An 11,292-nucleotide genomic window follows, 5' to 3' on the forward strand; every position below is an offset into this window, starting at 1 on the left:
AGGAGCAAAATACAAAGAACACCCACATTGGTTCTTCAAAACTGTCTTAGATTTAAATTTATAGAGAGCAACAGTCCGAAGACAGTAAAAAGTTTCATAGTACGATTCAACATAGATGTAGCAACTTACAATATAGTCCACAAAAAGGGAATATGGCTCTAACAAAAAAATAGTACTCTTGTATACAACATAGAACGTGCTGCAACGCTTTCCGTTGTTCTCGAAACTTGTGGAAGGTCATGTTCCACCATGCAACTATGAGATCAATGGCAATCAAAATACCAAAGGCTACTATCTAGCCGATGATATCTATCAAACATCGCGACATTTGTCAAGACAACATGCATTTGGTGCGCTTTAATTTCAATTTGCTATTGTTCGGTATCTTGCTCTTTGTTGGTCTCATGACCAATTGTGGGAGGTGATGGAAGCTTCTATGATCATGCACAACATAATCATCGAGAATGACTGCAAGACTCGAGCCAGACATGTTGGTCCTATGAGTGTAAGGGACCTCTTGCGAAGGTTGATCACCAAGTGCTTACCGAGTTTGCTGATTTCCTCGGCATACGGAAATCCGTGATAGCACTGTTCACGCTCAACTGCAATATGATCTCGTAGAGCATCTATGGAGGCTCAAAAGAGACACATCAACTGCGTCGGCGCCTTGATCTAGCCCAACTTCTATTTGTTTGATTTTAGTTGTTTGTCACTTTCAGTTTGGAAATAATATTGTCAAACATATTTACTTGTGTGCTATGTTTAAATTGATTATGTCTTCAAATACCCTAAACACACACGAAAAAACGGAGGCCACGTTGGGGATGCGGCTAGTTAGGGACGTGCCCTAAAAGCGGCACCACGCAGTGACGTCCCCAAAACGGTTGACCCCTCGATGTATTCGAGAGAGAGAAAAGGAAGTGCAACTTTCCGAAGAAGCAATAATTTCGGGCACGTCTAAGGTTAAAATGAACAATTGCTCGCGATCACCTCTGTTGATCTAGTCGCCTCCTGTAAACAATGTCCAATTAAGTAGTATGTATACAACATGCGATGGACAATATAAATGATATTACATGTAGTAGGAAATTGCCGGTGCTGATTTATGGATCAAACAAAGTTTGTTGCCAGCAACAGATGGTATTTCCCCTTTTTATTTTATTTTTCAGTATTCTTCCTCCCCGATGCATGCAGGAGAGAACACGGCTACTGGTAGAACTAGAGCAGAGGATTGACGACCTGCCCTGCGAAAAGCACAATGCCGCTCCGGTCCTCGGTGACGAGGAACAGGAACGGGTGGTCCGCCACGAAGTCGACACGTTCAGGCTCCTCATAATCCTCGAGGCAGCACCCCGCCATCATCTCAGCTTCGGTCGCCGCAGCGGCCATGGTGCCGTCCTCGTCGACCTCAACGACGCACTGGTGAAGCACGCTGCCCACCGCGAGAGGCTCCGAGCAGTCAACCATCTCCGCGAAGTCACGTGAAAAGACGAACGGGCGCTCCAGCCCCAGATCCTTGAGAAGGCCCGACGCCTCTATCTTGAAGGACGCCTTGAACTTGGGGATCCTGAAGTCCCCCACCTTGACCGCCTGTTGAGGGACGCAGCGGTCCAGGAGCCCGGAAGTGTCGGAGCTGAACTCGCGGACCAGCGCCTGTAAGCCGTCGCGGCCGTCGGGGAGGTAGATGTGCATGCTGAACCGGTGGTTGCCGCGGCACTCGTAGGGCAGCCGCAGGACTTTGAAGCCGGCATGGCAGCTGATGTACTGGCTGTTTGTGTTCCTCATGAACGGCACGCGCACAGGCCTGCTCTCGTCGGGCAAGAAGAAGTCGCCGTCCTTGGTGTCGTCCGGGTCGAAGGGGTCGAGCCATGTGCCTCTCAGGTAGAGCGCGTTGCCGATGACGAGGACGGAGCCGCTGCTAAGGTGGCCTTCCGGCATGAGGTCTGTGATGAGGCCGCCCGTCTTGCACTCGAACCACCGGTTGATCTCGACTCTCGACTCCTCAGCCTTTCGTTGAGCATGTAGTACATCAAAGCATGCAGAGCAGAGGCGATCGAATCTAGCTAATCGAAATTCCGCAAAAACTGTAGAAAGAAATGTTATTATTGCTAGTAGATCATCAGTTACCTTTTCTTGGAAAGGCATGGCACAAGCCGCGGCCTTGTACTGGGAGGCGACCTTCTCTGCAAAGGCGGGCCTAAGCCGGAACGACGAGTCCACCCAGACGCCTACCGCGCACCGGACGTCGGGGTCCGCGCCCCTTTCCCCGGCGAGGATACCGGAGGCTACAGGAAGGCGAGGGATGCATGCGCCGTTCCGCCGGAGGGGCCCAGGAAGGAGACGATCTTGTCGAGGGTGTCGCCCGTGGCACCAGCAGCCAGAAGCACCAGGACGGAGTGGAAGGACAGCGGTGAGAGGGCCAGGTTGGCTTTGTCGCTGCCGAGGTGGAGCAGGAGGCGAGTGGAGAGGGCGGCCAGGTCGCGCACGGCGCCCGTCATGCCCTCCGTGTTCATCGCAGCAATGGGGTGTGAATTTCGCCAGGACCTTATGGCGCCAGCACCTTATCTCCAACCCTCCATTGCATCAAGATTGGTGATTCATTTTTGCAAAAAGATCCTACAACTTATAAAATTCGATTTCACAGACCCTTGCTGCTGTTATGAAGTTCTTCACAACTGAGGTGTGGATCTATTTGGGTGACTATAAAGTTCTTCAGATTTGGTGATGTTTTTACGAAGTTCTTTAAAAGTTTTTATACAGATCTAATATTGTCATTCTAAAGTTCTTCAGAATTTGAAGATGAGTATCTACATAGGCAAAAAAGATCTTCACGGTTCCTGGTAGATATCCAAGAAATCAGTGCACGATACATACACGAAACAAAAAGGATCCATTCCAGGTAGTCAAAGAACTTAACCTTTCCTGCTAAATATACAAGAAATCTTTGCAGATCTTCACATCCGTACATCGGTGTAAGTAACATGCACCCATACAAAAAGGTTCCACCAAATTCGTACAAGATTCATACAGGAAGCAGAGGGGATCCATTCACAATCTTCATTTTCGTGTGAGTATCCAAAAAAATCCACCAAAAAAAGGACAAATATCGAAATCACAAAATAAAAAAGGCAGATTTGGCGAGGTGGTTCTCGCGCCGGAGCTCCCGTCCGCCGGTGTGGAGGCCAACGGCCCCGCCTGTGGCTCTCGCGCCGGAGCTCCCGTCCGCCGGTGTGGAGGCCGACGGCCCCGCCCGTGGATCTCGTGTTGGAGCTCCCGTCCGACGACCGCCGATACGGCGACGCTAGCGGCGGCGGGTGAGCGGCCGCGCCGTCCGGCCACCGCGAGGTGGCGAAGAGATGGGCGGAGGGCACCTCTGGGAGGAGAGGACGGCGGCTGGATTGGAGGATGGGGATTTTTTTTAGGAAAATACTTGGTATCCGTCGACCGATCGACCGAGAAAGATCGGTCGCTCCGCGCTGGCGCGTATGCCTGCTCAGTGACGTAACTAAGGCAACTAGCATCCGCTGGGCCCAACAACGTTGCTTCCCTTTTTCTATTCTTCTTCTCCATCCTTACCTTATCTCTTCATTTCTTTTCCCGTGAGCACCGCTGCCCGCCTCCAAATCTCCAATCCCTGCGCTGCCGCCATGGCTTTACTCGTTCCGGAGCTCATGCGCTCGGGCTGCTGGAAGCGGTCGCCGGCGTCGCTCTTCCGCCCTCCGACACCTCCGCGGTTCCATTGCTCGCCTCCGCCGTGAGCTGTTGCAAGAAGCGGGGACGGTTCGTGCTACACGCTGCCGTAAGCCGTGGCCTGCCTCTCCGGACGGCGGTGCTGCAAACCTCCTCGTCGTCCCTCCGCCTGCTCGAGCTCTGGCACCGCCCCGGTCGCCGGCGCCCCATTCAAGATCTCCTGGTTCAAGCGCTGGTCGCTGCGTTCGGCAAGTATACTTCCTAGCCTGTTGTCGATTTTTTTGTTGTTTTTAGTTGTCAAATTTTGTGGTGAACATCATATATTTTTGTTGGAATTTTCGCTTGTTGTAAATCCTCAATTTTTTTGTAAGTTTTGTTGTTGATTATTGTTGTAAATACCAAAGATTTTTGTTGTTTATCATTGTTGTAAATACTCAAAAAAAATTTGTAAGATTCTGTTGATAATTGCTATAAATCCTCAATAATTTTGTAAGTTTCTTGTTGATTATTGTTGTAAATCGCCAAGATTTTTGTTGTTTATTATTATTGTAAATACTAAATGTTTTTGTAAGATTCTGTTGATAATTGTTATAAATCCTCAATATTTTTTGTAAGTTTTGCTGTTGATTATTGTTGTAAATAGCCAAGATTTTTGTTGTTTATCACTGAATTAGTTTTTTGTGTTGATCATTGTTGCTAATAACTTGGTAAGTTTTCCAACGTTACATTCAGAAATGTACTCAAAAGAGGCGAGAATCTGTTTTTGCTAGGTCCGCCCACGTCGGAAAGGGGCGTTCCCCTTGCAACCGAAAGCGATGTTTTCGTGGTCCCTGTTTTGCATGCGAAAGTAATGTTTAACCGGGGCATCTAATGGATGTGCGGTCCCATCAAACGGTCGAAACTACAACCGATTTTCCGCTCAAATTCGGCCGACCGACGGCTAGCGCTCGCCTTTTTTTTAGGGTTTCTGGCCCGAGTTGGGCAATTTATACCTCTGTTTCTTGGGACTGGTCCTGATTAGCAGAATGTGGAGGGTCCTTTTTGCAAGACAGCCACGCGCGAATCTCCATCCGTATCGTCCGGCCGGGATTGGGTCCGGGCGCCATAAGGTCCGGGCTTTGTATTTACCGGCAGCAATGGACAATGGTGAACGTGCGGCGGCGCGGTGTACTACAGTACTGGTCTGCAGCGGATCGAAGTAGATGGAGGGCACCTCAGGCACGCCGTACTAGCTACTTCCTCAACAGGCACCGGTAGCTTTTGTAGCCCAAGGCGAGGTGTTAATTTGTCGTCTTGTCTTCGTTTTTCTGCGGTGGATGGCACTCCTCCAGAAATTTCATCGACCATTAATAGTTGATTCACAAATGGTAATAAACCTTTATTGAGTGAAATAATAGTATGCCTTAGCTGTGAAGTTATGGCTAACTGAAAGATTTTCTTTCGGTGGCATACTTTTTTTTCTGATGGTAGTATGGTTTCTTTCTTTTTTTTCTTTCTGTTCGATATAAAAAATGTTCAAATGTAAAAGAAACGTTTAAATTTAAAAAACGTATAAAGTTCAAAATTTAAAAGTTTGGATTACAAAATCTTAAAATTTAAAATAAATATTCAAACTTTCAATGTGAAAAATTCAAACTTCAAAATAATAAAAAAATAAGTTCAAGTATTAAATTTTTGAAAAATCCTGATAGATAAAACCTGAGAAAAACACAAAACAGAAAGAAAACCGCAATAAAATAAACAAACCCTAAAGAAAACTGCCTACCTCACAAATGAGCCCGGTCCAACCTACCCGCTCTGTGTGGAGCCCTCGTGGTCGTTCCTCTTCTTGTCCATGGCTTTGCGACGACGCGTTGTGGTTGTCCATGTGTTTGGATACAACCGTGGCGAGGGAGGTGTGGGCGATGTCATGATGTTGTCGGTGCCCTTTTAAGGATAGACATGGGACACGAAGGCGTGTATCATTAATGGCGGCAGCAGACCTGGCACGGCTTCTGAAGACGAGGAAAGATGAAATACGATACAACCAGTGGTGCTCCTAGTTTAGACTTAAAGCGTTCTGTTTAGGGAAACACTGCATGTTTATAAGCAACCAGAATACAACATGATACCCATACATAGGATTCTAAGTGAACATACTATTAGGGAAGCGCACAACACAAACTTCGCATGTCGCTCATCTCCGCCATAGCCGAAGCACCCGCCGGAAAGTAACCAAGAGACCATCGCGCCATGCGCCAAAGAAGCACCATCGCATCAATGCTTTGAGAGCCGATGAAATTCGCTGTCGCAAAAACGACAAGGTTTTCTCCATTGTGGCACGTCAACTGGGGAACATCCCCATGCCTCTGCGGCTCCAGAACCGCAACCTCCAACCAGCCTCGTCGGCCGAAGGGCATTGGGCCCGCACCCCATCTACCACCAACCATGCGCTAGAGCAACCGCCATCCCCAGAATGCTGTCGTTAGTGCCAGAAGGAGCAACGGAATGACTTCTGTAGAAGACGACCTCACAAGCTTCTTGGTGACGCCGGAGCACACGCCACCGCGACAGGGGCGAAGCCGGAGGACCTTAATCAACGACGTGGTCGTCGCCGTCACCTTGCCGACCATGCGAAGAACACCTAGCCTCGCCGGACCAAAGGCTCGCCGGCCTTCGACGATGGACAAGGAACCGCCTCCCTGTTCGCTCGTGGGGAAGGGAAACGAGAGGATAGACTTAAAGCGTTAAACTAGAGGAATTCCAATATGCCGATCAGGTTAGGGCATACGAAGCACCCTCTGGCGGGTGTATGGGCCGGCCCATTTTAGCCCAACCTGTTTTTTCATGTTCGTTTTCTTTTCCTTTTTCTTCAATCTGTTTCATTTTTTGATTCTTTGTAATACTATGAATATTTATTCATTTTCTTAAACAAAAAAATGAATGTTATTCATAGCTCGGTGGCTTTTTTTTAAAAAAATAAGGAAACACAGGAGGAGTTCGATCCATGAAACAGTGATGACGTCCACACCCTATACCCTGCCTGAAAGCAGAACGAAAAAAAAAATAGAGAAAACAACGCACGCACGTGGCTGTCCGCTGGTGCGACGCGCCCGCATCCCGCACCCCCGCACTCCCGCACCCTCTACACCCTGCACCAGCGTCGCTGGAGGACACCCTGCCCCAGTCGAAAAAAACCTCAAGAGCTAACCAATATATAGCTGGGGAACGGGACGGAGAAGATCCCAGCAAAGCCGATCGAGATTGCAATTCCGGGCCTGCAAGATGGAGAGAAAGTTGCCTCCTATTGCTCCGGCAGGGCCGTCGACGGGGACTTTGGCCGGGAGGAAGCGCAAAGGTGCCTCCTTGGCTCCGGTCGCTCCCAGCAAGCGCGTGGCGCGGGCGAGCCGTGGCTGGGCGTCCCTGCCCACCGACATAGTCTTACTCGTCCTCCGCCGGGTCCTAGCCGGCGGCGACATTGTGGACTGCATCGCCTTCCGCGCCGTCTGCTTTTACTGGCGCGCCTGCACGCCCCCGCTGCGCGACCCCACCCTGCGGGACCGACGCCTCCGCCCGTGCCGCTGGGTGGCGCTGTGCGGAGGCGACGCGATCCGGCCGGACGACGCGTGCGAGATCGCCTTGTTCAACACGCGCACGGCGAGGCGCATCCGCGCGCACCCGCCGGAGCTCCGGCGCCACAGGATCGTGGGCTTCACCGACGGCCTCGTGATCCTCCTGCACAAGAGCACCACCGCGGTCCGGGTGCTCCACCCCTTGACGCGCGTCGCCGTCGACCTCCCGCCCCTCGCCCGCGTGTACCGCCAGGAGGTGGATCGGTGGTGGAAGCACCACCTTCTTGATATGAACGCCGTGGTATGCGACAGCGCAAACTCGCCGAGCTCCATCGCAGTCGTGGTGTGGTTCCGCTGGAGGGAGGCGGTGTTCGCCGCGGAGGCAGGTGATTCGGACTGGAAGGTGCTCTATCGAGATCGAGGTCGAGGGTCCTCTTTACTAAGCAAAAGCATGTTGCCGTTCCAAGGAAAGCTCTACGCCACCTCATCAGCTTCAAGACAGATCCTGCAGCTATATCCACCATCGCTCGAGCTCGACGACGACGTGCCAGTGCCAGCGGTGGTTGCTCATGTTCCAGATGTCCACAGATTCTCCCGGTATTTCCTGGTGGAGGTCGGTGGACGGATGCTGCTCGTCGTCCATCCACTCGACCACGACCGCTTTGCACTCTTTGTAGTGCACTTGCGCAGAAGCGGCGGCGGCATCGGCAAGCTGATTCCGGTGAAGTGTCTGGGTGATCGCGTGTTGTTCCTCAACAGGGATCGCTGCCTGTCTGTTTCTGCCAGGGACCTCCCTTCTCTGATGGGCAACTCCATCTACTTCTCTCAAAATAACGGAAGCCCTGTCGTGCTGCACTCGGTGACGACTGGACTGTCCGAGGACTTGGCAGAGCACTGCCAGATACACGACATGGTGGATAGGATCCGCCCCACCGTGCGCCCCTTCACCATTGCTGATCATCTATTCACCTACTGCCATCCTAGCGAGTGGTAAGTTTTACGTACTGCTCAGTTCCCCTCCTTGCATCCACTAGTGGAAAAGAGGCCTTTCGTCCCAAGCAAATGTCCTCGTTTTGAATCAAACCGGGACCAATGGGGGGGCATTGGTCCCGGTTCATCATGAAAACCCTTTAGTCCCGATTCGTTTGGACCCTTTAGTCCCCCTTCGTATTACGAACCGGGACTAAAGGGTAGTCTATGGGGCAAAAGTCTTTAGTCCCGGTTCGTATTACCAACCGGGACTAAAGGTCTACCCTTTAGGCCCCGTTTTTTGCCTCCCCATGCACCTCCACCACCACCACCCCCCCTGGATCGCCTTTTGTAACACTGTAAAATATAAAAGAAAATGATAGAAAATTCAAAAAATAAAATCTTTTCAGATTCTTGTATGTTATGCAACCTACTATTAGGGAAAATTAACAAATTTGAGTTTTCATTTTTTTTGCAAAAAAGGTTTGAAAAATGGTAAAACCGCATTAACTTTTGCATACGACGTCGAAAAAAAACGTGTAATATATCAAAATCATCGTGGGAAAAAGTTACATCCGAATTCACCCTTGGTTTACCCGGTTAGGCAATTTTTAGATTCTCAAAATTCCAAATAAAAATATGAAAGCAGGAAGATTTTAGTTTTTGCCAGAAATTCGGAATTTTATATTTTTAAATTTTTTAAAATAATAATTACATCATGCATAAAGATTACTATTACTTAACCATAAAGTTAGCCAATTTTTAGATTAACCATAAAGGCCCAAACGAACCGGGATTACAGACCCATTTTCCACTAGTGATCTAGGCACGCAGTACTGAATCTATGTGTGTAACTCTTCTGAATCCTGATGGCATTCTCTTCCAAAACATGCATCTGTAGGGCTGAAGGACTCATGTTTCACGAGTACCACCACATACCTGAATCTTTCAAGGAGCTGAGGGAGAGCATCCGGGCAAAAGATTCAAAACTGCGCATGCCGCCGCGCGTAAGGTGACAGTGAATTACTAGTGTACGTTGATTTAGAGCTTGATTTCATTTACCATATGATCAGCTTAATCGTTGGACAACACATTGATTCCAATCACCACAGTGCCGACACATATTCACTTCAAGGGAGTGACCAATTTTCAGTTTACTGGGAGATCATCGAATTTCAGACCCTTCGTCTCTAAAAAAAGATATGGGTGATTTGTCCAAATTAAGATGTATCTATACATCAAGAAGTATGTAGATACATTTAGACTTATGATATTCTTTTATGAACAGAGGTTGTAAAACATATATTATAGTAACTAATGATTAACATGTATCACGAAGCAATCTAAAGATTTGGGTGTTTGACATGTCGCAATTCATGGGCGTTTTTCTCAGCGAATTTTTTTTTTTTTTAGGGGAGCGAATTTTGTTGTAAACCACCTGTTGACATATGCATCCCTAATGGGCCTGCCGAATAAGGTACCCGAGGATATTTGGAGGCCTACGACCCAAAGCTTTCACGGCCCGGCAGCTCAGTAAACATCGATATAGAAGATAAAGCTAGATTAGGAATAAAGAGTCATGTAATTATACGGGAAAGACTCAAATAGTCTCCCGGAGTTTGTAATTTGTACGATACGAAAGTCTCGGCTCTACCTCTTATATAAAGGGGAGCCGAGGGAGAAAGAGAGGATCGAATCCATTGTCAACATAACCCTAGTTTTTCATAGTCGAGCACCTTTTTCGGCTGAACCTTCAAGATCTACTTGCTCTCTACTTTCTACGAAAATCCAAGTCTACAATCTGTAGGCATTGACAAGTCAATCCCTTGTCAATTAGCGCCGTCTGTGGGAATTAGAGGCGACAAGGAGGTGATCTCGATGGCATCGTCAACATCATCGACAACAAGTAACGTGATGGACGGAGGTAAATAGGCCAAACTTGATCTCGTCGATTTTGTTCCTCACCCTCCCGCCCGTTTGCATGCATATGCCGATTTGGAGGAGTCGATGGAGATGACGTTCGGGAGTTTCCACTTCCACGTCGGGAAAGAAGGATCGTATCGTCTGGCGGCACCGATTTTTTCCGGCCGATTCCGATTTCTCGGGATCATCATCATCAATCGAGTCAGGCGACGAGGAGGCTTTGCCGCCAAGCTTCATCAAGCCCGCCATCGGCCGAGAACTCTCCGATCTGCTCGGCGGCATGTCTTTTGGATCGTTCACGGGCTCCGATCTGAGCAGTGATTCGGAAAGCGTCGACAACTTCGACTTTATCGACAGATCTACTTATATTCGGGAGGTCTTCGCCGATCGATACGATGGTGTCACCGATCCTTAAGATGATGAAAACACAACTACAATATACCATCAAGTCTACGCAATCGGGCAATCAAACCGACAAGAGGATGAAGCGTCGGAAGATTTCGATGACTTGGACAACCCATACATCGACCCTGCAGATCTCACGCGCGGAACAGGCCCCAAATACGTCGGCCCCACGCCGCGAGAGAAGGTACAGCTGTCGCAAGTAGCTTGGGATAGAGCTCAGAGGGCTATGGATGACACGGAGCCGATGACTACCACGGCTACACCATAAGTACTGCAAGCATACAAATATAAACTCGCTCGCGCCGGACGAAAGTTAAAGAAATAGAGAAGAGTACTCGAAGCAAGGAAAGCCGCAGCTTCTGCGTCAAGTGCGCGTAAGGCGGACCTAAGCCGAGAATCAGGAACGTCGGGAGACAATCATAGAGACACCCGTGCAAGAGGAAGATCTCGACTAGCAAAGGTACCTGAGCATGAAAGAGAGAACCTGATCCAAAACCTCGACATGTCCTTTATGTCAATATACACAAGAGGGCACATCATCCCAAAAACATCGGAAGCAGGATATCTGGCGACACATGCTTTCATGCTAGCATCCAAACCACCTGCAAGAGATCCCAAGGCTTTTGCAGGTGGAGAATCTTACTCTGTTTTTATGCGCCAGAAATTAAGCATTGTACAACATAGCCATGGCAGGAGTTGGAATCATGGGGAGAACAATACAAGGATCAAGTACACCGCAACCCGATAATGCTCC

General features: G+C 49.1%; 1 pseudogene; it reads right to left on the bottom strand.

Moving 5' to 3' along the window:
- Positions 1-1,218: 1,218 nt before the first annotated feature.
- LOC124701105 lies at positions 1,219-2,498 on the bottom strand (annotated as a pseudogene).
- Positions 2,499-11,292: the final 8,794 nt, after the last annotated feature.

The sequence above is a fragment of the Lolium rigidum genome, chromosome 3 (assembly GCF_022539505.1).
Source record: "Lolium rigidum isolate FL_2022 chromosome 3, APGP_CSIRO_Lrig_0.1, whole genome shotgun sequence".
Lineage (NCBI taxonomy): Eukaryota > Viridiplantae > Streptophyta > Magnoliopsida > Poales > Poaceae > Lolium > Lolium rigidum.